General features: G+C 42.2%; 1 protein-coding gene and 1 long non-coding RNA gene across 4 annotated transcripts in view; one reads left to right on the top strand and one right to left on the bottom strand.

Moving 5' to 3' along the window:
- Window positions 1-27,525, bottom strand: part of LOC127486064 (uncharacterized) — a 54,271-nt gene that overhangs the window by 4,918 nt on the left and 21,828 nt on the right. The window contains exon 2 of the long non-coding RNA XR_016214243.1: window positions 12,283-12,522. This is a non-coding gene — a long non-coding RNA (uncharacterized LOC127486064). The remainder of the gene's footprint in view (window positions 1-12,282; window positions 12,523-27,525) is intronic.
- Window positions 1-27,525, top strand: part of SYNPR (synaptoporin) — a 358,350-nt gene that overhangs the window by 314,288 nt on the left and 16,537 nt on the right. The window lies entirely within an intron of this gene.

Here is a 27,525-nt window from a genome sequence, read left to right as displayed (position 1 = left end):
GGTAGCTCTACCTGCCAGGCCACAATGCCAGCCCCTATGTTAAATAGCTTGTGTAACTTAACTCACTGGCTACACAGTCAGTGGGAACCAGAGCTATGTTCCTTACCATAGAGCTGTTCTGCCACCTCATTTTTACCCATGAATAGGAAAATTACAAACCAAGAATACCAGCTCTGGGCACCTGCTGTATTGGAGACATGCGCAGCCTACAGTGGCATCAAATACATATGACTTCACCTGACTACTGACTACACTCATATGACCTGACTACTGCAGCTGGAAGTCAAGTCAACAAGACAAGACAGGTGGTACAAAGAAAGTGTGTTTTTATTGTTACAAATTATGGAGGTATCATGTAGGAATCAACAGGAAAGAGCAGCTGCTAACAGTTTTAATAGTCAAAGACAACTTACAGAGTCAGTGACAAAGAACAGAAAACTAGGTGGTTATAAAGTAGGAGTTTTTGACTCAAGTAATGGCTGAAGCAAGAATGAGAGGAGGAAGATGTTTCAGTCATTACTGTTTTGGCCTGCTGGCTGCCTTCTCTGGGAAAACCATTCTCCTCTCACACAGATCCATTGGACCATCAATCGTGATAACTCATCTAATATCACAGAAGTTCAAGTGTTGTAAGACTACATAATTCCAAGTCTACTTTTGATTTTGTCCTGGTGTGACTTTTTCTTGGGTTTGAATTGCTCCCCTGGGAATGGGTGGTCTAGCTGATGGTTGCTACATAGCCCATTATATGGAAGGAAACTGTTTCAAGAATAAAGCCGAGCAGAGGTAAAGGTCTTAGGATGGAGAAATAGAGATGTAGACAGACTTGACAGAATGAAGGGGAAAAAATGTCAACACCTATATTCAGCCATATCTCAAGCTAACACACTATAGACTTTGTAAGCTCATGAATTTCCCTGCTTGATTCCTGCTCTGATACTTGCCCCAGAAAATATGAGCATACTTTAAAATGTTGGTGGAAAATGCAATCAAAAAATGTTTGTTTTGGAGCAAAATGTCATTGAGCTCCATGCTTATTTTTTATTGTAATATGTATTTTCATGAACTCTTTGAAGACCTCTTGTAATCTTGACTTAAATATTTTCTCTCTTCTGTAAAAAGTTGTTAAGAACCCACACATCAAACAGTATGAATATTAAAAAACAAACGTCTATTACATCAGTTAGGTACGAAGCACATAGTAGATGCTTTTTTTTTTTTTTTTTTTTTTTACAGGCAGAGTGGACAGTGAGAGAGAGAGAGAGAAAGGTCTTCCTTTGCCGTTGGTTCACCCTCCAATGGCCGCCGCGGCCGGCGCGCTGCGGCCGGCGCACCGCGCTGATCCGATGGCAGGAGCCAGGAGCCAGGTGCTTTTCCTGGTCTCCCATGGGGTGCAGGGCCCAAGCACCTGGGCCATCCTCCACTGCACTCCCTGGCCACAGCAGAGGGCTGGCCTGGAAGAGGGGCAACCGGGACAGAATCCGGCGCCCCGACGGGGACTAGAACCCGGTGTGCCGGCGCCGCTAGGCGGAGGAAGTAGATGCTTTTTAATTATGTATTCATGGTTGGCCGGCGCCACAGCTCACTAGGATAATCCTCCGCTTGTGGTGCCGGCACACCGGGTTCTAGTCCCAGTCGGGGCACCGGATTCTGTCCCGGTTGCCCCTCTTCCAGGCCAGCTCTCTGCTGTGGCCCGGGAGGGCAGTGGAGGATGGCCCAAGTCCTTGGGCCCTGCACCCGCATGGGAGACCAGGAGGAAGCACCTGGCTCCAGGCTTTGGATCAGCGCGATGCGCTGGCCGCAGCAGCCATTGGAGGGTGAACCAACGGTAAAGGAAGACCTTTCTCTGTCTCTCTCTCTCACTGTCCACTCTGCCTGTAAAAAAAAAAAAAAAAAAGCACCTATGTTCTCAACAAAAATTTTAAAAAATTATTTATTCATGGAACCAAGAAAGGATAAAATAATTCTGATAATAATTTTATATTCATTATTATTTGTCTCTGGTTGTTTTACTTTCTAATACACCTGCATAATAATCTAATATATCAAGGGAAAGAAATTATCCCAACTCTTATTAAAATTTGAATTATTTTATCACTTTGAATGTTTCTCTCTTAAGCAATAAGTCTGTATTTAAATCTTCACATACATTTACAATTTGTCTTCAGGATAAAATCCCGAAGTCAATTATCTTCCTGATTTTTAAAGAGAGAATTTCTATTTTTAAGCCTATATAAAACATCTGAGTAAAAATTTTGAACTTCAACTTTTTATCTATCCTAGTCCCTAAGAATTTATGCTGCTCTAAAAGAAATCTTCCAAAAAGATCTACAAAGAGAATTTTTTACCCAGAAAAGAGAAAAATAAAAACAAGTCATTCCAAGACACTTGCTACCGAAACCTTTGCTTTGAAACTTGAGATACTAGGGATGCATCAAAAATTCAGCTCAGGCTATGTTCAAGTATGCAGAAAGTCAGGCTTTAATTACCAGGGAGAAATCCCCAAGACAGGCATTAATCTGCACAGCAGCTGAAGTTTAGCCCCAGCACTGGGCTCTGTGCCGTGAGCTCTGGCACTGTGCTCTTGCACTGGGGCTGTCAGTGAAGTTCAAGACCATTCACAGCTCCTCTGGTCAGAATGGAAGAAAAAATAAGCATCCAAAAATTCCGTGTAATATTTCCTTAAAATAATGGGATAGTCGCTAAGTTTCCTCCTGGGGCGTCTCCTGCGCCTGTGGTTGGGAACGTGGCAGCCCGGCAGATGGGCAGGGAGAGCGAGGGCGGGAGTGGCGCCAGCCGTGCCTGCAGCAGGCATCCTCAGGGAGCTGCTGCACGCATCTGGTGGCTCCTTGCAAACCCCCAATTAAGCCATCTCCCACAGCCTTCTCTGACTTTTATTTTCTCTCCTTCTGCAAATTGTTGATTCAGGATGGAAAAAGCAAACAAAACCAAACTGCATGAGACACACATGCCTGATGGGCAGAGGCATTTGTGGGGAGACCATCCTGAGCTGCATGAACCCCTCACGTCCTGAGGACTGGCACAGTTATGGGGAGCAGGGTGGGCAGGGAGCTGTGGAAAGGAAATAATCAATCATGTCCAGTCACATTTATGGACATTCACTGGAGTCAGCTTGTACCTCTGTCTTGCTTCCTTCCAGTCCTTCTAAGTACAGTTGTGTTTGTGCCATTGGCCACCTCTGGCTTCTAGAAATAAATGCTCTCTCCTAAACGATGACCTTCACCTACCCTTCACAATCATTTCCTGCTATTCTGTATACTCCATGTTTTAGCCAAACTAGACCATTTACTAGTCCCTAACAATCCTGGGTGAATTCCTATTTCTGTGTTGTTAGTGAGTCTCTATCAGCTCCTTGGAAGGTCCTCCTCATCTCCTCTCCTCCTCCATCTCAGCCTTCAACATCTGATTTATCCCCGTAGACCCAACTCAAGAGTTATTTGTCCCATCAAGTATTTCCTCGCCATTCATACCCTTACTTCTAAAGAGATGTCAATTCTCCCTCCAGACAACCTCCATGGACCTTCCTAAAATCTCTCTCTCTGAAAACTATCACTGCCTTGTATATTAGTTGGCTGTGGTTTGGTCTAATTCTCCCCCTTCTATGGTATCAAAAATCTGAAGAACAAGGACTACTGTATTTCTATACAGCTATAGCTCCTTACAACTGTAGCAGTACTAAAAATTAAATTGGGGGCTGGCGCCGTAGCGTAGCAGGTAAAGCTGCTGCTGCCTGTGGTGCCAGCATCCCACATGGGCACCGGTTCAAGTTTCGGCTGCTCCACCTCTGATCCAGCTCCCTGCTAATGTACCTGGGAAAGCAGCAGTAGGTGGCCCAAGTGCTTGGGCCCCTGTATCCATGTGGAAGATCCAGAAGAAACTCTTGTATCCTGGCTTCAGATCGGCCCAGCTCTGGCCTTTGCAGCCATTTGGGGAGTTAACCAGAGGATGGAAGATCTCGCTCTCTCGCTCTCTGTCTCTGCCTCTCTGTAACTCTGCCTTTCAAATAAATAAATAAATGACAAACTTTAAAAAAATTAATGAGCTTCCAATATTATCATTAAGGATAACATCAGAGTTATAATCACCCATTCAACACACATTTATTGAGTTCCTAGTGTATGCTAAGATCTATGCTTAGAACTGGTTGCACATACCAAATAGAAAAGAATTCCAAAAAATATAAAATACTGTTCATAATCTGAGTCTATAGATATTGGAGGTACCCAGTGGAATTGCTATACTTTTTAACACCAGGATTTTGAAAAATTCCAAAATGCATAAATGTAATTAAGATAATGCCCCACCTCTGAAGAGCCTAAACTGGCCTTTTCAAATGGTAAACTCTGATCCTTCTCAAATACTCCCTACAACACACACACTATGTGCCCCACCACAGAGAAACAGAGCGTAGCTTTTCCTGTCATGCCCTTGTCCTAATGAACACTGTGCAAGAGGGAAACGGAATACAAATGGAGTACACCTGACACTCCTCCAGTCTTTGTCTTTTAATTTGGCCTGAATTCATACCTTTCTATTTAGAAGAATGGAGTTTAATTATACTCCATCAAGGCAATTTCTAGGTTATAAATTTGTAAAGCATCCTTTCTGCCTCTCACTCGTAACACCCATCTCTCTGGTTTTCTGTTGTTGGTATAGGTGGTCACTTGGTAAATACAGAAGCAGAAAACTAGATTTGCTCTTGAATAGGAGCCACCCTTTTAAGATCTGGTGTGAGTTTCATCCAAATAGAAGTATTAACTGGTAATATTCTCTATTCCTAGTTAAGATGATTTGCAAATACTTGTACAAGAGAGAAGTCCCTTTTCTCCCGTGTCTAATAAATAAAGCTAATTCACCAAGCTTTTATGCCCATGCTTATGTAAAGTAATTTAATGAAAGACTGCATAAGCAAAGCTTCCTAAGTGAGATGTGTTCAGCAAATTTATTTCTCAAAAACAAATGAAGTTTTTCCAGACTAGGTACAGTGGCCCCTCCCGGATTTGTGATCCTATGACAGTTCCACATTTCCAGTTTTCCGCTGATGTAATAGCTCCCTATCCCAGAAAATGAGCTTCTTGGAGGTAGGATTTGTTCTTCTATCCCAAACAGACCAGCACTAACTAGACAGGAGGCATTCAGGAAGTATCTAATAAAGGAATAAACTCCAGAAACAGGTGTTCAGCCTCGCACTTGAATTCCTGCCTCCAGTTTCCCGCTAATGCAGATCCAGGGAGGCAGCCACGATGGCTCATGTGGTTGGGCCTCCACCACCCACATGGGAGATCTGGACTGAGTTCCTGCTTCCTGGCTTTGGTGCCCATCTAGCTCCTACCATTGCAGGCATTTGAGAAGCGAATAACTAGTTAACTACTTCTCCCTTTCTGTCCCTCTGCCCCTCCCTCTCTCTCCCTCCCCCCCACCCCACAATGAAAAAGTAATTAACTGCACATTCCAGTTTGTGTGTGTAAGGTTCAGCTCTTTAATTAGAATCCAAACCCGCATACGTACTTGACCTTCATTCTGAAACAATCTTACATTTGAGTGTTATTCATGTTATTGTGTGTCCTGGGATTTTTCAGTTGCATTTGATTCAAAATGTTTGTGGTTGATTCTTGCTACCTATCAAATCAAATTGCTCGAACAGGACTTCATATTCATCAAAATTCTACTTTCAACTATGCTTTTTTGGATATCTTCTTAACTACCTCTTTTGCTGTGAGATTATTCCAAGTCTTCTCTCCCATCCTAAGCATTGTTCTCACAAGGAAGATCAATGCCTGCTGACTTAACCAGTCATGGTCACCTAAGCTGTAGTAGTCTCTTCATCTTCCTTTGCCCTCTCATTTAACAGTTTATCTCTCCCAAACAGAAATACTTTCCTTCCCCCAAAGCTCTTGAATCAGGCAAGGAGGTCAAATATTAAACATTATCTCATCACTCCTGTCTAGAAATGCACAATCTTTTTTGGTTTGAGCAAGTGGGAAACAGGAACCCATTCCTCCCATCTAAAATTGAACAACAGCTAAGCAGAAGTGAAGGGATAGATTTAATAGAGCCTTTCTAATTTAAATCAGCCAAAGTCAAAGCTGATTTCACTCCTGGAACTGTATGCATGAAAAGGTGTAATTACAAAAATGTGGTATTCAGCTGCTTTATGCATATTCACTCTATGAACTTGACCTCCAGATACCTCTTAGGACTGCTTTCTTGTTTTTAATAAGAATTGAGAATGAGGCTCTTCCCAAAGGAATTAAAAGAGGAAGGAGGTTTCTCTTGTGATTTATTTTTTCCTAAGCTTAGCACCAATACTAAAACAAAGCAGCAGTCTTTTTGCTGGGTTTTGTATGTGCTTTGAGAGTGCTGTAGCAAATAGGAACCCCTAGGGAGGCAGCGTCAAAATGAGGATTCAGCCACTGGGGGGACAACAACTCCACTGGGGAAAAATCTTACTATTAATTGTAAAATTGAAATAGCATCCATTGGCCTGTCTGCACTCATTGGGAACATTTCTCTTGGGAATAGGACAGAGTTTCAGAGACTTCCCAGAAGATTTCATCATCCCAAGTCCAAGACTAGCAATGGGGTCATTGTTGCATCACTGGAACCTGCATCACTGGAACCCTGCACAGGCAGCATGAAACCAACTGGTTGATAGCAGAGTTGGGATGTAGCTGAGACACATGCAAACTTGACCTAGTCACTCACTGTCACCAGCAACCTCCAAGTTCTGCTCCAAAGCTACCAAGACCATTGAAAGGCCAATGTATATATGCTATTTCCTCCCATCCCCAAAATAAATTCTGTGAACCCCACAATTACTTCCATCTTTAAAGGATATGAAATTACAGAAAAAGGAATAAGAATGAGTGCTGGAGCAGCTCTGGAATCACTTGTTTTTGTTGTTTTTTACAGTATTACCATGTCTGATTTTATCGGACTGATTATTTGGATTCTCAGTGTACCATCAATGTGCCCAGGAAGTTCCCAGAAATCGCGGTTGTGAGGGCAGCAGGCCCACATGCATTTTCCCACTTGGACTTCTTCACCTCTTAACTGTTCTCTGTTAACAGACTCCTCCAGCCCAACCCAGTGCCCAGCCCATTCACACCAACACACCAGTGGATCAGGTCAAGGCAGGAATCCTCACTCATCATTACCCCATGCATTGTCCCTGCCAAGCCTGGCCCACAAGAACTGTTCGCACAGTGATCTTTTAACTTTTAGTGAGTCACTCATCAATACAAGTTATTCCTAAAGACAAAGAACGTGCACAGCTCAGCCTAATAAACACTAACAACCTGCTTTATTATTCATTTGATAGAGTTATGGGGTAGAGGAGAAGTTGGAGCAGACAGAGAATGAGCTGCCATCTGCTGGTTCACTCCCCAAATGGCTGCAACAGCCGGGGCTCAGCCAGGCTGAAGCCAGGAGCTTCTTTCAGGTCTCCTACATGAGTGCAGAGCCCAACCTCCTAGACCATCTTCCATTGCTTTCCCAGGTGCATTAGCAGGGAGCTGAATGCGAAGTGAAGCAGTCAGGACTTAAACAAGTGCCCACATGGGATGCGAGCGTCACAGTCATTGGTGTAGCCTGCCATGCCACAATGCCAGCCCTGGAAATCCTTTTCCACTCATCTCCTACAAAACTCAGCTTCGGGACTAAGTTACTTCAGACAAGCTGTTTGGTTTCATTTCAATCAACTTATTGACTGTGCCATCCATCACCCTTACTTGCCAGACTTGCCTTTCTGAGTTTTACCTCCTCCCTTCTACTCCAAGGGACAAAGGTCACTTCCTCCATTGGTTGTCATCATTCACAGGGTGCTGGGGCAGGGGCAGATCATGGGCTTCTGACATTTCCATGAGGAAATCATTTTCTACACCCTCTTATACACCAATGCAAGCCCAGGAGATTTTGTCCATTGCACAAGGTCTCACAACTTGTTCACAAAGCCTCCAGTAATGCTTAACATGTCCAGGTCTATCAGGGAGGCCAAAGAAATTTCAAGTTCATCTTGACATTCAGCTGTGCTATCCCATTATTCTATATCAGTCTGATTCAGGACAGAGGACAATGAAAAGACTATGTGGCTTGGGCTGTGAATTTTCATGTCATCATGATCATCCAAACAATAGCCAAGTTGGGGAAAGAATGCCTCCATCAAAGTAGGCACAGAATGATCTTCTGTAGAGTATTTATTTCCAAGACACACAAAGTTTCAAGCTACCAAGTGGGCCCATAGGTAGGCAAAGCCATTCGCTGAATGTCAAGGATTTTTTATTTTCCCCTTTAGAATCCGAAATTTTTTCTTTCCCTGCTGTGGATGGTGGAATCTAAAATATTTATGTGGCTTTATAATGACTATTTAACATTTACAAGCACCTGGCATTTGCCAAAGTGCCTGGCAGTCAGTGTTTATTAACAGCAAAATAACTGCTAGAAAATCTGTCCTGTGACATTTGGGGAGTAAGTCCCTTTGGAGCTAGAGAGGGTATTTTGGGGAGGAATGTGGGAACTCATGATTCAGCATGAAATTCCTTAGTCAAATTTCATCTAGTGCAAAAGATTCAAATTTAAACCTCTCCCTAGTTTACTAGACTTTGTTCCAAGAATCCTGAAGGGTAGCATGATTATGCATTAAAACCCTTATGTAGCAGTGACAAGGCTTTGAGGATCACAGATGAATAAAATTCTACCCAAAGATAGGTTACCTTCTCCTCCCTTGAGGAGTTCCCACCTCCTTGTTTCTGCCTGGCACAGCCATGGCCATTGCAGCCATTTGGAGAGTGACCCAGTGGATAGAAAATCTCTCTGTGTGTGTCTCTCCGCCTTTCAAATGAATACTTTAAAAAAAAAAAGTACAATCATATAAAAGCCATGTTGTTGTCCAGACATACACTTTTGAAAGTCAGAGTCAGCACTTACCAATCATTTCAAATAATTCAGGCAGTGCCAGAAGTGAATCTCTGCAATAGGCCTGTCCCACACAAGCCACATACAAAGACAAACAAGCTGTGCAGCCCGTAAGTCACTGAGTACCTGCCATGCAGCAGATTCTACCTCCAACAACATGAATGGGTGTTAGACATAGAGTGAATTTCATGGGAACTAGAGAAGCTTACATTGCATGTCACACAGCAAAAAAGCCCATCTATTCAGCCATAAAATAAACCTTAAATCCTGTCAACTGCAACAACGTGGATGGACCCAGGAACATTATTTATGTTAAGTAAAGCAAACCAATTACACAAAGACAAACTCACTTGATCTCACTTTTGGGGACTCTGAAAAAAACTGATCTCATAGAACTTCAGAGGAGAATATGGATTACCAGAGGCTGGAGGGAGTAAGGGGACAGGAGATAAAGACAGGTTGTTTAATGGGTACAGTGCTACAATTAAATGGGAAGAAATTCTGACATTCTCTCACACAGCAGGATGAATACAGATAACAATAATGCATTATTATCTCAAAATGGCTAGAAGAGAAGATTTCACATGTATTCACTAAGAAGAAATAATAGAAATTAGGTTGATACATAGGATAATTAATCTGATTTGATAATTATACAAAATATACATGAATGGAAACATCACAGTATACCCCTACAAATAGCTGCTATTATTCATTAATTAAAAATGTTTAAAAATCCCCTCTACCCAAAAGAAAGTAACAATCAGTAAGTTTCATGGACAACTAGAACTCTGCTGAAGATTAGACATTATATAATAAATTCATTAAATAAATCAAAACATGACTTGTTCTTTATCCCTGGCCTCTGTTTTATGCCCACCCTCTGTGGCTTTCTCCTCTGCTTCTTGAACCTCCTGCCATCAGCCTCTCCAGATTCCAGGTTTTTCCTTTTTCTGCTATCCTCCCCTGCACTGGCACTCCATCAGCTTGCATGCCCATACTCATTAGCTCTGCTCTATTACTGAGGGGACCCTCCCTGCTTAGGAAGCAATCTGAGACTGGAAATAAAACTAACTTCTCAGATGTAGTTCTCTTGGTTCCAAGCTGTATTTGGGCTTCCTGAAGTACCTTGGCTCCAGCCAAAAGGTTAAACCCTACCTGTGATTGTGGGGGAAAAGCTAAGCTTTACAGAGGAAACCATCTTCAAACTGACAACACTCAGAGGACACGTGATCATCAAACCCAGAGAAGCACTACCAAAGATGTGGGCCCCATGTTTGCTGTGTGGGTAGAAGGAGATCCCTGCACCAGTCAGTTTGCTTTGGTAGAAGTCAGTAACAAAGCTCTCTTGTGGAAACTTGCTACATAAAGGACCAAGCATGAAGAAGGATGTCATTGAGAAGCTTCTCTAGGCATGGGCTTGGAAGGAAGACACTGAAAATTCCAGTCTGCATTGTATTTTCCGTTGATACTAAGCTCTGTTTCAGTAAAAACTACTTGTTTATCATCTTTTCAAAGCAGTTATTCTGAAAAGAAGCACTAATTTGGTGATTCCAGAGGTCCTTATTTTATACAACAAATATAAGGGACAGTAGTGTTTCTATCATTAGCTGGCAAAGCTTCCTTTATTCCTGTTCTGACTGGATGGCTACAAGGAAGTTTCCACTAAAGACTGAAACATACTATTTCTTCTTAGATTAGATTCAAGAAGATCCACCTCCACCAAAGACCATGAGCATCCTCTGCCTTTGTGTAGACTTACAGTTTTCACAACTTTGGGAATTTGATAACAAGTAGAACTTTCACAATAAAATGTTGCTGGTATTTAATATATTCTATTCCACAAGTGCATGAAAGAAACACCAGATGATAATTTATACAAGGGTAAGGGAATTGGTGCTAATTTTAGGAAGTTCTTAGCCATTTCCTTGTGCAAAGTCAGGAAAGATATTCTCAAATGATTTTTCAAGCATCAAGAAGCAAGGGTCTCATTTTCCTAAAATTGTGCCTTTATTCTGCTAGCAGTGTGCCAAGCCAGTCCATAATAGTCTGTGCAAAGACAACAAATTATCTAAATCTTCTTTCCAATTATTAGTTAACATATTAACCAGGACAAAGAAACCCATGACCCTTGACAATCCCATCACACATTTCCTCTCTTCCTTAACACCCTTGCATTAGCTAGTCAAACTAGTTGGGCCAGTTTTTCATCTCTGGTCTACACAGACAGGTGGCACATATCACTGAAAAGGCTCACTGCTAAGAACTGATTGTAAGGTGTGGTGATGCAAAGACTTGGCCAAGCTGGTCCTGTTGGCAATTTGTGAAACAGATGGCTATGCAAATACAATTCTCACACTCAGCTGTAAGGTAAACTGTGAACCAGAGAGCAGCAGGTGGCCGAGGAGACGCAAAGCTGTCTGCATGTTTACATTCAGATCTTAGAGACTGAAATCTTTCTAATTGAATTCAACCAACAGTTGACTTGAGAAATCATTAGGTGCACAATACTGCCCTTGGTCCCAAGGCCCAGAGAAAGCTGAGTTATAGAGAACCCTGGTGTCAGGGACTTATGCTTCACAGCACCAGGGTCCAAACTGAGAGGAAAGCAAATGGCTATTGCTGGAAAACATCAAAAGAGCAAGGGATTGAATTGATCCAACCAGAGCAAGTCGGATATGTAAGTGAGGGGGAGTAAGTTCAAAGGTAAATACAAAGGTTGACCTCAAAATACAAATACAGTGGGAAGCTCCTTTTATGAGAAGATCTAGAGTCCTAGGGCAAAGGTAGAAGACAACAGAGGTGTGGCTGTGGGGCTAGGTGAATGAGGCTGAGGCTAAGGATGTGTAAAAGTGGAGGAAAGGTAGGAGGGGCCTAACTGTGGATGTACAAACTATGAACAGCCTGTGGCTGCCTCCTCCAACAACAATAATCGTAACTAAGTAACTTCCCAAGGTAGGATGAAGCCCATGGACTTACATATGTTACTGAAGTTTTCAGTAGGTCAGCAGTATTAGCAAATATACATTTTATAAACTTTATGCTAGCATTAAGTGATATGCTGGTATAGAGGCGGTGAGGAGGCAGTGGTTAGGAGGTGACTGCAATAGTCTAACAGAAGACCAGAGTCCAACCATAACATCCACTGTTTCCTGAGCATTTACTATTTGCTAGGCATGGAGCTAAGTGTTTCCCTTGCATTATGTCATTTAAAGCCACAGAAATCTCGTAAACTATGTGGTTTCAGTCCCATTTGAAGTGAGGACCAAAGTAAATAACATGGCTGGTAAATTCTGGGCAGGATGTGCAGCTAGGTCTGTCTGACACAGGGCCTGGGCTCGTACTCACCACCTCACCCCATCCAGAAGTAGAGGGCAGTGAAGGGAGGAGGAGCCTGAGAAAGCTGTTGCCATTTGAGCACATGGCATGAGATTTTGTCTTCAGCAAATGGATGCAGGCCGGCGAAGAGGTAGGTGTCGGGAGCGAGACAGTGAGTTATTTTCAGCCAAGTTGAATTGGAGGAGCAGAGGACATCGTGTATGGATAGTAGCCGAGAGCTGGAGCGTGGATACGCAATGAGATGAGGTCCTGAGAACAGATGAGAATGTGAGAGAAGGAAGATTAAGGAAAGGTCTAACTCTAAGACTGCCCTGTGCTGGGGATGAACACTGAGAGACTCAGAGAACTCTCTCGAACTTAAGTGGCAATGCTGACCATTGGAAGATCTCCCATGAAAAGATTTTGAAATGAATAAATGAAAGGTTTCCCTTAACCAGCCCTAACCAAAGAAAAGATTTGGGAATGCAGTGGTCCTTTTGTCCCTTGTGTGTCATTTTATAAGAGCAGTGCAGAGAGCTTGTATCTGGAAGAAGGAACCATCTGGGAGCCTGGCACATCTGCATCTCCAGAATTTGCAGACTTCAGCAAGGCAGGTCCGCCAAGCCCACATGGTTAGCTGGTCAAGAGTGCTGCTAGTAGCAGTCTCATAACTGGAGCTTCTCAGAGTTGAGTCCCCAGTAAATGTAACCACCATCTTGCCAGCCAGAGATCTGGGGATTTCTTAGGACACCTCCTCCTTGATGCTAAGTCAAACCTTTCACTAAATCTCACCAAATCTATCTGATTATCATCTCTTCCTTGAATCCAAATGTTACTGTCCTAATTCGGACTACCATCACCTCTTGTTTAAAATGCAACCACAGGGTTGGCACCATGACGCAGTAGGCCAAGCCTCCACCTGCGTTGCTGGCATCCCATTTGGGCACCAGTTCTAGTCCTTACTGCTCCTCTTCTGATCCCGCTCTCTACTATGGCCTGGGAAAGCAATGGAAGATGGCCTAAGTCCTTGGGCCTCTGCCCCCGCATGGGAGACCAGAAGAAGCTCTGGCTCCTAGCTGCAGATCTGCTCAACTCCAGCCATTGTGGCCATTTGGGAAGTGAACCAGCAGTGGAAGACCTCTCTCTGTGTGTCTCCCTCTCTAACTCTGCTTGTCAAATAAATAAAAAAAAATTAAAAAAACTAAATAAAACACAATGCAACCACAATCTACTACTCATCTACCTTTTGCCTCCTTCCCTCAAATCTAATTTCCCAGAGATACTACGTGTCTGTTTTCTCATCTATGAGGGTCTCTAAAAGCACGTAAGTCTTGCCTTTTTCTAGACAAATAAAGCTATCAGCTCATTCCCATGTCAGAACCCTTGTGCTGGCTCTTCCATCTGTTCATAAGGCTCTTTCCCTGGTTTCTATATATCTGGCTTCCTTTTCTTCAGGTCTTTACTTGAAAGCCACCCTCAAGCAAAGTTGGCCTGACTGCCCTGTCTGGACCCTCTAGCCTCTCCCTGCTCGGCATACACGGTTCATCTTTTTGTCCCCATTCCCCAGCCCTGCCCTACCCCATTCACCATTGTCTGAGCCACTGTGTATTTCACTTGTTGTCTCATTAGCTGTCTGTCTCCTCCACAAGGAAGTCCATTGTGGGTGCAGGGACTTTTGTTTGCTTTTGTCCATTACTGTATTTTCAGTGTTGAGAATCTCCCTTGACATGTGGTGGAAGATGAACGATTGGTGATGTTTCCTGTTTCTTTTTGGTGTATTTTTTTTAATGTACTGCATTATCTAATTTTCCCAGTGCTCTCTCACTTGAAGTGCCTAAGTCATTTCAAATTGCTTTGGAGATTGGCTCCTCACATCTAGTTACCATAAAAACAAACCAGAGAGAAAAAATTGCTACTATCATTTTGAGAAAGATATTCTGCTGTTTCTCTTTAGTTGTGAGTGCCAGGCACTGGGAGGAAGGATTCTTCCATTTTAAAAATATTAAAAATGAATTATGAATTTTCATTTGAAAGGCCTTCTCACTCATGCTTATAAATAGCTATTATATGACCCAATTGAGCTAAAAGCTCTCTAATGGCTAAAGTAAAATTAATCCTCACAGCTATTTTATGGCTAGAAACAAAAAAGTTGGCCAGTATTAGAGAAAGTTCTCTATTTCATTACTTCTTTTTATGAACAAAGTTCATCCGAACCTCATTAGACTAGAACTCAAAGTTTTGAGAAATCTCTACTTATCTCGCAGAAAATATGTGTGTGTTGGTAAAAATACAGGTGATTCAGCAAACACAACAGCAACCCTGGGAATGACTGGAATGATTGCATTTCTTTGCCAAAATGCATGGAATTAAGTGCCCTGCAGCAACTAAAACTGTGACTCAGAAAAACACTTTAATAACTATTCTCTGCTCACAGTAGTACAAATCAAAGCAGGCATGGCCTGTGGGAGTTAAATGACAGTATAGATTTCCTAACAGAGTGGGAAGAAATACCAGTGAAAGCCAGGCACACGGTGCAGGACAAACTTCTCAAAGGAAGCGATTCAGCTGGGCAGCTAGCTGCCACCTCACCAGGCAGCAGAAGCAATAATCTAATACACATGTCACCCTTGATTAACGTGGTGAATAACTAGGGGGACTTAGCTGCTGCTACATCAGTCTCTGAAAGCCACTGGGTTTTTCCTATTGCAATAAATGACTTCCCATCCAACATATCCAGCAGCCTCACTTCCAGAAAGACTGTCTCTGCTGCCAGGGATCTGCTTTCAGAATTCACTGTTGTCAAATACGTAATACTGATTGGGTACTGATCATATGAGAGGCATGTAATTAATGCTTCCTATATTCTATCACATTTAGTCCTTGTAACAGGTTTGCGAGATGAGGTTTATCCCCCATTTAACAGGTGAGGAAATTAGGGTTGACAGAGTATAGAGACCCTGGCTAAAGTCATTAACTGTCAATGATGATTCAAGAACTTAGAACTGTGGCTGGTAACTTCTATGCTCTACTGCCATTTTAAAGGGCAGAAACTAAAGAGATGGGGCAATGGCAAAGAACTGACCCTCCAGGGATATTTTCTACTGTTGTCCTAAGTGGAGCCAGAAAAGCTAGTACAGCACTAGAAAAGCTGACCCAGCCACCCTTGGCTCCAGATTGACACTAGGTGTAGAAGCTTTATATTGAATCTTTAGGAAAGGCAGAGTGAGGGGATTGCCACTCAAAACCAACCAACCAAGAAATTCATGGCCATTGTAAATCAGTAAGAGAGTGGGTGCATTGTATAGTCACTTGACATACAATCAAAGATCTGTATTTATCTAAAAAGAAAAGACTAACAAAATACAGATACACAAAAAAATGCAGACGAGAAAAAAAAAATCCCAGCCTACATAAGCACAGACGTATGCAGCCATTTCTCAGCCCCCACATGATTCTTACAACGGGAGAATCTTTGACAGAGAGAGCTCCCATTGCCTGGCTCACTCACCAGATGCTCACAGAGGACTCATGTGGACCAGGCTAAACCAAAAGCTGGGAACTCAATCCAGGTTTCCCACAGGGGTGCCAACAGCCCTGTTAGTTGAGCCATCACCTGCTGCTTCCTAGTATCTGTATTAACAGGGAGCTGGAACCAGTATCAAACTCAGACCTTCTGAGGTGGAATAAGGGCATCTTCACCAAACTCTGACCTCTGAAGATGTTCAGGCTTCATACAACATAGTCATAAAAACAAGCCAACAGCCTAACGCATGCACAAAAGGCCAAGACACTGCCTGCTACAGGAAACCTCAAAAGCCTGTCAAGGTTTATTTTCATACTTAGGGAATATTTTTATTGCAAAAAAATATTTTAGAACCTATCACTACTTGTGATCCAACTCTCCTACATTTCCAACACATTTTTAAAGGTTACTTTTGTTACCAGTGTGGATTTCTTTTTTAATTTAAGCCATTACTTTAATAGGTACGATGAGGTAGCTTTCCTGTTCTCTCAAACTCTTCCAAACAAAGAGCAGTGCTTGGGCCTGCGGCGCCGGCATCCCATATGGGCGCAGGTCCTAGTCCTGGTTGCTCCTCTTCCAGTCCAGCTCTCTACTGTGGCCTGGGAAGGCAGTGGAGGATGGCCCAAGTGCTTGGGCCCCTGCACCCACGTGGGAGACCAGGAAGAAGCACCTGGCTCCTGGCTTCAAATCGGCATAGCTCCAGCCATTGTGGCCATTTGGGGAGTGAACCAACAGAAGGAAGACCTTTCTCTCTGTCTCTCTCTCTCTCTCACTGTCTGTAACTCTACTTGTCAAATAAATAAATAAAAATCAAAAAAAAAAAAACTCCTTTAAAACAAAACAAAACAAAAACAAAGAGCAGTGCTTGTGAAATGTTTGTTCCCCGGTGTTTTCCAGGACAGGCCATACTGCTTGCCTTCAACCACATGGGTGTGGTTCATGAAACATGGAACCACAGTACTACACACTTACCTTTTGAGTGGGATGAAGCTTTCTTTGTGCTCTGAAACACATTTTCTCTATGGTTTCCTTTTAGGTATGGTGAACATTATTTTTAAAACTGGAATGATATGATGAGCAGCACTTAACAGGGGGCAGCTTTGCAAAATGGTACAAGATTATGACATCTTCAGCAAGTGTCTGTGAAAGTGTGAAAGCAGGGTCCTCTAACAAAAAACATTTGATTCAGAACCTTTACTTTTTTAGCAACTCATTTCTTCCCCTCATCAACAGGATACAATATGGCATATAATGAGATCTCATTGTAACAGATTTTAATATAACATGGGTCCAATGATGCTCCCATAGCATAACTACTCATGACCAGATTCTAATAATCATCAGTTTTGCTAAGTGCCTATTTTTGGACTTTTGTCTGATAATGGTTGTCCTAATTCCCTAATATGCAGCTCCACAGGTTTCATTAAGCAGCCAATTAGTAGGAAAAAAAATATTAAAATGGCATATATGTATAAATACACATTTATATATTCTTTAAAAAATATTTTTACTGCTTGTATTGATTAAATATACCACTGGAATATGTGTTTAGGAGTTATAATAATACATTGACGCAGCCAGCACCGCAGCTCAGTAGGCTAATCCTCCGCCTTGCGGCGCCAGCACACAGGGTTCTAGTCCTGGTAGGGGCACCGGATTCTGTCCCGGTTGACCCTCTTCCAGGCCAGCTCTCTGCTGTGGCCAGGGAGTGCAGTGGAGGATGGCCCAAGTACTTGGGCCCTGCACCCGCATGGGAGACCAGGATAAGCACCTGGCTCCTGCCTTCGGATAGGCGCGGTGCACCGGCCACAGCGCGCCGGCTGCAGCAGCCATTGGAGGGTGAACCAACGGCAAAAGGAAGACCTTTCTCTGTCTCTCTCTCTCTCACTGTCCACTCTGCCTGTCAAAATAAAATAAAAGAAAATACCTTTAAAAAAGAGAATACATTGATACAATCTCCCATAAAAAGCACAACTCTGAGCAAATCCTTCCTGGTCGGGGACCCAGACTGTGGAGTGCGATTTCATTTGTTCCTTGCTTTTGCCACTGAAAGCTAGGAGACCCTGGGCAATTTTACTGAACCTCTCTCTGACTCACTCCCATCATGCAAGTACACTCAAAAATTCATGAGAAACTGGAAGGAAAAGGTCAGATGATTTTGGTACCAAAAGAAAAACTTTGAAATTACTGCATTGTTTTTTCATAATATGTGTTTCTCTTAGCTTTTTGAAGACCCCACCCTATTAGTCTCTATTACATCACCAAGAATTAAATCAGACTTAAAGTAGCTGCTGTTAACTCATGCAAACACTCAGTATAGTGCCTGACACATAGAAATTACCCAATAAGTATTTTTCAAAAGTTAGTTATTTTAAAACTGAGCTGGAAAAATAAGACCTGCCATTATGACAACAGAATGGCAACGTAGGCAAGTGCATGGGGAAGCTGTTCTGAGAGTAGGGTGGTAGACAGCAGTGGATGCAGGAGCAGATTGGGAAGTTTCTAATGAAGAAATTTCCTCCCTGGCTAAGACCTGCTTCCCAGAGTTTGTCCATGGAAAAGCAGCACTGGCATCCCTTGGAAGCTTATTCGAAACAGACTCCCAGATCCTGTTCCAGACCTACCGGATCAGAATCTGTTTCTTGACAAGATGCCTAAAGGTTGTGTGACACATTAAGTTGCAAAGCCCTTCTCTGGAACACACCTTGCTTCTCAAAACATTCAGATTAGCTGCTATCTCCTATCACAGACATCTGCACTTACAAAATAACACTGGGGAGAGGGAGCCTGTACTCCCCCAAATCCCTACTACTGAAGTACTGTGAGTGCAAAATTCTACCACTTAAGTATTGGAAATATCATAGAAGTGACAAAAATAAGTAGTCAGCTAAATAAAGGATGAAACAGAAGTTACGATTTAATTCATACTTATGCCTAGACAGAGTAAAAATCACAAATATTTATTCCATCCAAATTGAAATAAAAATCAAGGAATCATGTCCTCACTCTCTTTGGAAGGGTTTGAGCTCAAGTTCCTGGTACTCTCAGGTTTTCAGAAAGCATGCATGCTCCTAAAAGGCAGTATTATTGACTCCCTGTGTTTTCCCCTCACACACTCCAAACAACAACAGTAACAACACAACACTTCCTGGGTGACACTCTGTGTACACCACATGTTGCAGAGAAATCGACAGACTCTACCTCATCCACAACTTCTCGCTGTCTCGTGTCTGCCTACCTTCTGGCCTTAGGCACCTGTTCAAATCTTGCGTGCCAAAGACATAGAAGCTTTGATCTGTAATAAACTTGTGGGAATCAGAGACTAAGAACAGAAGGGGAGAACTGATGGTGAAAATAACAGTGTCTATCATATATTAGGTGCCTACTTCTAAGTCCTATCCCCACAAGATCATCCATTCCTTTATAATCCATGTGAGTTATTAATTCTCTTCTCTTTCACCTGACCAAATAAAAGCTGATGAGCTAAAATAAACTGCCAAATGCTATGCTGCTAAGAGGTAGTGTAACTGACACTCGAACCCAAGTCCTTCCTTGAGAATAAAGACATTTATGAAGCCAATAGTCACCTTTCTGAGAAATGTCTCCTCATTTGTAATTCAAATGCAGTATTTTCCCTCACTTTTACTTCATATGATGAGTGGGGAAGTGGCAAAGGAATATTCTGAAGTCAGGCTGAACTGGAGCTGTGGATGTGAAAGCACAACATAATTTCCTCCTTGGTATTTTAGAAGTTCTTCATTTTAACCATCTGTTGCAGGCTGACAGATGGGTTTGATACATGACAGAATAATGGGTCTTCAATTCTAGAAAGGCAGAAGGAAGGCTTGAAAAATAGCAGCTCTTTTCATGAACCTAACTGTGTGTTAATGCCACTTGCTCATTTGCAAAGAAAAAAAAGTTAGTTGGGGGTGGGGGAGGGGAAGAGTGACACAATCATAATCATTCTCCTAAACAGAAAGTTCCTTATAATTGCCAAAGGTCAAATCCAGTAAAGTACAGCTCTTCTAAAATCATGCCAGAATTTCTCAGTTCCTTAAAGGGCATGTGGAGGAGAAAAAGTAGACATAAAGAAAAATAATAAAAGTGCATTTTTAACAAACCTTCCTTCTCTATTCTCCAGCCATTAAATTCTCTTCTCTTTGCATTATGAGTTTCTTCTGTCTTGGCTTTAATCTAGGAAACCTGTCAATTTTTGAGACCCAAATGACTTTTACCTTTTGGCATCTCCACAAAACATAAAGTCTCTTTGCTATCTTCTTCCCTTCAGTGGATATACCTAAGATTCTAACAGCTGGCATTTGGCTCTACACTAGCAACACAGATGATGGAGAGTCCTATCCCCAAAGAAGAGCCATGATATGCAGCACTGTGATTAAGGCACTCATTGATCTGTCAGTGGTTCATTATCCCAGGCAGAACTTCTTCAAACGGTCTTACAAGTCTTTACACAACTATCCAAAGTTTTTTCCAATCAGACATTGCAACACTTAGATGTTTGGTTACTGCCCAACAGGTCTGAAGCTCTATCTATAAAGACCCAGTGATTCAACACTTTTGACTGAGTCGGCAAGGTTTTGACTATATTTATGTAACCTCAGCAGAATGATTCTATTTTCAAAGGAATGTCAGGATACAGTTTGAAAAAAAATAACTCAGCTAAAGTCATGGTCAATTGTGGTTGACCAAATCCAGCCATGTCACTTGAAGACTGCATTATCTTTCCCATCATCATCACTACCATCAAGGCAGAAATGTAAGCATTTCAGGTATTTTGATATCTCCATGCTCAACACTTTTACTTGATGTTAATCCTCCCAACAGCCCTGAAAGGGAAGCACTTCTTTCTATGTTACAGATGCAAACACTGAAGTCCAGAAAATTTCAAAAACCACGGTCAGGTTGACTTAATTGCATAAAGTCTGGCCATGCATATCAAATCTTTCATGTTCTATGTGGGAGATACCAGTAGTGTAGAATAGTAAGGTAATAAATAATAGGATTATGTTTTCAAAGGAGTATTTGACAGCCTGAGTTTCTCTCAGCAGTTCCTTCCCACTCTCATATTGTGTAATTCTGGGGAAGGAAGACATGCATTTTTCCCCCTGGTTTCAGGAAGATGATGGCCAAAGAACATACAGCAGAGTTCAGAAAGGAGCTGATTGGTTTAAAAGGCGACCCATGAAAGGCCCGCCAGCATTTTCTGAGTCGAAATTCCTTGGTGTGGCTTACTTGAAATAATTTCCCATACAGCATGGCTGTTTTCACATATAAGTTAGTGATGGAGCAACTTAAAAAAATTAAGCAAGTTCAGAAATAACTTTTCAAATATCTTTATCACCCATGTCTCTACTGTCTGCTGTTGTTTGTAGGTATGTGTGTGATACACATACATATACGCAAATTCTAAGATGCGTGTGTCTGGGTTGTGGAGGGAGAGTTTTATCCCCACAGTGAGAAAGCATTGTTGTCCAGAGCACCTGTGGGAGATGCAGTTCAGTCCCAGCTGCTTCTGCCAGTGATCGTCTCACTGTGTCTCCTGCATGCTCCCCTTCCTCCAGATGTTTCATCTACAAGAGATGCTGCTTGACATCTGGTGTTTTCCAGCTATGTTTATGTCCAGATGTTGTGTGACAAGTAAACAAGGCGGCTGGTTAATTATCTAAATCTCTACATTTTCACCTATCTTGCCCAATGGCAGACCAAAAATATTTTTAAAGTGTTAAAAAATTTAAAACTAAGAAGGATTGATAGGATGTTTAATAAGCATCCCCAATTTTCCAGATTCATCTTTGACTAATTCTATACATATAATATTTGCTCAGTTACTTTTAGGGTATCTAATCTCTGGACTAGGATCTTGGGCTTATTACTTATTTCTGTATTTAATGATGGTTTATCCAAACCAATGACCAGGATTTTTTGGAAAGGGTGCTGTTTCCTCTATAGGCTAACAACTTTCCTAGAAACACTTAACACTGGTTACTTCCCAGAACTCGCAAACTGCTAGGATCCAGAAAGGGAAGAATATGCTGCCAACATTTAGATGTGTGAACAGATCCATCCTAGTTCTCTTTACCCTCTGGATACACTTTGTTAATTGCTTAGCTTTGTAAGAGAGGGAGGCTTATAAGTGGACAAGTGCAGAGCACTGATAGTCTCAGAATCTGTGCAAGCCACCCACGTTCCTAAGAAGCAAGCAGTCTTCTCCTCACACTGATAGCTGCCTCTGCTAGCAGTGTAACCCAAGAAATACCCTTTGGTCCTGACAGATCCAGTACCAATATGCATCCTCCATAGGCATGGAGCCAGCCAGTAGTACATAAGAGCCCAACATGCTCTCCCAGGCATTCATAGGCCTTCCAGATGATCCATTTTATATTATATTTATCATTCAACATGAATCTGCTTTAAGAGTCATGCAAGAGCCAAATTAAAAACCTAGATTCAATTAGGTCTAACTTCTCCTGTCTCCCTAAGCAGGTCAGTGCTACTCATGTATTTCTTTTGTTTTCAGAACACCAAATCTTTTTCCTGCAAAGTTAAAGTTATCACCACCATTTGCAATTACACTTTTTTTCTGTTATTATTTAAGATTGTTCTCCTCCACTAGAAAGACTGTTCTTCTTAACTACTATATTCCCAACACCTACCACCTAGTAGGTTCTACGTAGTTATTTTTTCAATGAATGGATGAATGCATCTGATTCATCTGACTGCCTAGACCAACTATATAATGTAAACACATTTGTCTGCATTATATTTTCACTTATATATTGTATTTTCACTTATATATTGTATTTCACTTATATATAGAGAGGAATTTTTCCTGCATCAAGACCAATTATAAAAGTGAACTTTCAGGTGCTATATTAAGCATTTTACTACATTAATTCTTTTATTCTTGGCAGAAACCTTATGAAATGGATATCATTATGACCATTTTTTTAAAAAAAATTGAGAAACTGAGGCTAGATACATTTTGAGCACTAAGAACTGAAATTCGAACTCAGGGCTACCTGATTCCAAGGACTATAGAATTAACCACTACGATACTTTCTTTGCTCAGAGCCTACCTGTAATAAGGCCTACCTCACACATTTTATGTGAATATTAAGTGAAATCATGTATGTAAAGGACTTAGCACAGTGCCTACCCCATGGTCAGACCTGACTTAATAGTATCTATTGATCATAATACTTCTACCAGTACCATTAATTTATTTCCATAGCTATTAATTTGCTAACATTACTATTAACTTGTTTTGAAAGGTCTGTGCTATTGGTAATGAAGAGGTTAGGAAGGAGCACTTGAGAACCAAATCTCAGGTATTCAAGAGTATTTTTTGTTTGTTTGTTTGTTTGTTTGTTTGTTTTTTTGACAGGCAGAGTTAGACAGTGAGAGAGAGAGAGAGAGAAAGATCTTCCTTCCATTGGTTCACCCCCCAAATCGCCACTACAGCCAGTGCACTGCGCCGATCCGAAGCCAGGAGCCGGGTGTTTCCTCCTGGTCTCCCATGTGGGTGCAGGGCCCAAGCGCTTGGGCCATCCTCCACTGCCTTCCCAGGCCACAGCAGAGAGCTGGACTGGAAGAGGAGCAACTGGGACAGAACCAGTGCCCCAACTGGGACTAGAACCCCGGAGTGCTGGCGCCGCAGGCGGAGGATTAGCCAGCCTCAAGAGTGTTTTTACCTCGTAATTTACAATAGCACTGCAGAAATCCAGTGAGAACTTTGCATCTATTCTGAGTGGCCAGAGAGCCAGAAATACTTCCCTCTTGCACCAAGATTATGAAATCAGTTGCCTATGACTCGACTAACAGGAGATATGCAAAAGGTCTTTTTTTTGGTCTTATTTTCACACACAAAAATAATTTAAGAATTAGGAACTCTTAGTTCCACCACTGAACAATCACAGATCAATTGATAAAGTTATCTGGGAACAGTGTAGAAAACAAAAAGCACAGGATGTCAATCACAAGTTTAACTTAAAGGAAAGAAATTAAATCCTACATTGATTCTCAAGCCTAAGTCAGATCCTTCACACATCAAACAACAAGACTGATTAGTCCTGAGCCCTTGGAAGAGAATATCAGCACCCAATGCCCCTCTCTTTTTTTGAAGAATCCTGATTGAGAACGTGACAATTATGTTTGTTACCATTATAGCACAGAACAGCCCAGACAATGACAAGGCGTAAACCATTTGTGAGCCGGAACAGATCGTCAGCTGGTATCCTACTGCCCTTGCACCATTTGTAGAATGGCAACCAGCCTGTAGTGAGTGGGAACACAATACTAGTTGACTAGATGATTGGGAAAAAGGACAGAGACAACAACGGACAGTGAACAAGTCAATGGGATTTGGAGTCAAACAGAACCAAGTTTGGTATCCAGGCCCTCTCTGTAATTAATTGCTGTGAACTTCCCATTCCACATTGGTGAAATTTAAAAAATTAGGAGCTACTAAACAGAGTTTTTGTATCAAATGAAATAATTCAAACAGGTAAAGCAGCCTGACATCACACCACTCACATAATGGACACCCATTCAAGCTGGGATGGAAGCCAAGTATTTTACCTTCCAGTAAGAAACACACTATTAGGAACTCAACAAACTTTAGCCACAACCAAACTTGAGTGACTTAGTAACTCTGAAATCAATAGGGAATCACTTAATCTTTATGAACCTTGACTTCCTCATCTGTAAAGTTGGGTCAATAAGAGCCATCTTGGGACCAGTGCTGTGGCATAGCAGGGAAAGCTGCTGCCTACAACACGGGCATACCATCTGGGTGCCAGTTTGAGTCCTGGCTGCTTCATTTCTGATCCAGCTCATGGCTAATATGCCTGGGACAGCAGTGTAAGATGACCCAAGCACTGGGACCCTGAATCCATGTGGGAGACCCAGAAGAAGCTCCTGGCTTCTGGCTTTGGCCTGGCCCAGCCCTGGCCATTGCAGCCATTTGAGGAATGAACCAGTGGATCGAAGATCTCTGTCTCCCCTGCTCTCTAACTCTTCCAAATAACTTTTAAAAATAAACATTTTTTAAAAAAAGAGCCATTTCAGAATATTACTGTGGGAACTAAATGAATAATATATGGAATGCATAGTGTCTGAATCTTAATAACTGCTCCATAAATGATAGTCACAAATATTAACATTAATACTTAATTTTTGTTATGAGTCAATAAAATCACAGCCCTCTAAAAGCAGCAGAGTGCTTTTAAAATAGTTCCGCATACAGATTCTGAAACCAAATTCCCTAGCTTCAAATCCTGGAACTGTATCTTTCAAACTAGGTGTAAGTAATTTAACCCCACCTGCAAAGTGGCCTAATAATAGTACCTACCCCAACAGGGTTGTTGGGAAAATAACTAAGCAAATAGATGTGAAGCATGAATAGGTGTTCTCTGAGTGTAAGCGGCTCCATCGGCATCATCACATTAGCACTGCGCCACCCTCGTCATCTTCTTCAGGGGGTCACAACGAACTGCACAGCAACTGCTCATCCCATAAATTAATCACAGAATAAGAACAATGACCACTAATGACATGGAATGTCTGGGTAGCTGGTTTTGTGGCACTCTTGCCTACACAGAAGTCTGGCTGGGGTCAGGAAAAAAACCACTTGAAGGAGGCACAGCGACCCTTTGTGGAGGGATAAATGTGGAGCCTCTTTCCCTTTGGTGTTAGAAGAATTATGTGGAGGGGTGAACATTGTGGCACAGCTAGTGGAACTGTTGCTTGGGAAGTCTGCATCCTGTATTGGAGCATCTCGTTTGACTCCCAGCTACACTAATAATTTTTTTTAACTTTTAACTACACTAATAATTAAGCTTCTTGCTAGTGCACCTGGCTGGCAGCAGATAAGGGTGCAAGCATCTAGGTTCCTGCCACCCATGTGGGAGACTCAATGGAGTTCCTGGCTCCTGGTTTTGGATTGGCCTAGTCCCCAGTGTTGCAGCAATTTGGAAATTAACCAGCGGATTTGAAATCTCTCTGTCTCTCTCTGATTCTCTGTCTCTCTGCCTTTCAAATAAATAAATACTTAAAAAAGAAGAAAAGCTGATGTGGGGTGTGAAGCAGAGGCCCACGGGTTGGCTTTCCCACTTAAGTGCTGCACCAATGAATTAGCTGGTACCCCCAGTCCTTGGCTCGTTAGCTTTAAGTTAGTCATCAAATAAACAGAGGAAGGAGTTGTCTCCAAAATCAAAGGACTCATGTCCACGACTCCGTGGAGCTGTCCATCTGCCTATGCTGAGGGACTTTCTGACTTTGTGGTTCTCCTCTCTATCAAAGATGAACAGACTTGCTAAGCTGACCACTCTCAGCCCATGTGAATTCCCTTCGGGCATTTGACGGTCAAGCACTGGCTTTTCAGACAGACTAGAGCTCCCCTAACAGGCTCTGGCCACTTTTACTTGGGATTTGTCTTAGGGATTCTCAAGTCTAGGGGATTGATGGGATTTGTCCAAGAACATTCAATGTCAGGAAGAGAGGAAATGGGCCTCCTAGGACTGAAAACTCCAACCTAGTCTAACTTAATGATTGACCTCTAGAAATTGGGTTCCTGTTTTCTTGTTAATAAGACAAAAATCGTAGTAATATCTGTGTCACAGAGTTGGTGTGAAGATGAAATGGTGCATATAGCTCATACAGCACAACTCTGGATGTGATACATGCCCAGTGGGGGTGGGAACTCTGATGTCTCTATTTTTCCTTCCTCGTTCTCTCCTTCAGACACTGCCTCCTCCTCCACTCTCTCCTCCTACCCCCTCCCTCTCTGCTTCTTCTCCACTCCTACCTTCTCTTCTCCTTCTTCCTTCTTGTCTCAGACCTTCCTCTCCCCCTCCCCCTCTGTTCCTTCCTCATCTCCTTTCTCTTCTCCTTCCTCTTCCTTTCCTGTTCCCCTCTGTGTTCCTGTTCCCCTCTGATTACATCATGCTAGCCAGCCCTGCAAACAAGGGGCTCCATATTTTATCCCTCTGTACCTGTCACATTGTGTGAACAGAGCAGTAAGTTAGCCTTTCTCCCTTTGCCCTGGGATTATCTCCTTCCTTGGGCTGCCAATACTCCAGACCTCCACCAGACCACTGAGGCAATGAATTGACCAACTATCTGACTCACCTATTGGATCTTACAGGTTCAAAGAGGCACGTGAGAGGCATGTTGGCTTTGGCAAAGCTAAGCTGATGGAAGGCTTCTGGGACCATCTCAGAGCAAAATACCAAAGCAAAGTGCATCAATGACCCAAAGCAGCAGAAGAGACATCACTATCATGTGATCATGGATAGAGTTGTGACTCTGTTAATTGTGAATTTGAGAAGAACTGTACAATGGGGTAGCATTAACAGCATGTGACTCTTTGTAATGTGCCAACTATAAAACTTAAAGCAACATATGTGACTTGCAGATTTCTGTTAAACTGGGTTTGGATCTGCGTCCTTATCCTAGAATGGTATCATGCAGCTGTTTCCAAACTTCAGGCATTCTTACTCCATGTTCCTATCACCTGAACCACAAATGATTGATTGTTTTTCTTTAAGCCACTTTCTTAAACAAAATACACCTTTTTAATAAAACCCTATACCATTAATAGAGAAATCCAGCAGTATTTGACATAATAAGAAGAAAAACACAGAAGTGAAGCAATGAGAAATATCCCAGGTAGGTATCATTGCTTGCCGGAAGGCTCTGAGCCTGAGGGCAATTTTTCCTGACAAAAAGGAAGA

The sequence above is a fragment of the Oryctolagus cuniculus genome, chromosome 10 (genome assembly GCF_051225735.1).
Source record: "Oryctolagus cuniculus isolate XC-2025 breed Fujian yellow rabbit chromosome 10, ASM5122573v1, whole genome shotgun sequence".
NCBI classification, from domain to species: domain Eukaryota; kingdom Metazoa; phylum Chordata; class Mammalia; order Lagomorpha; family Leporidae; genus Oryctolagus; species Oryctolagus cuniculus.
The sequence above is the reverse complement of the archived record's forward strand: the minus strand, read 5'-3'. Positions and strand labels throughout refer to the sequence as shown.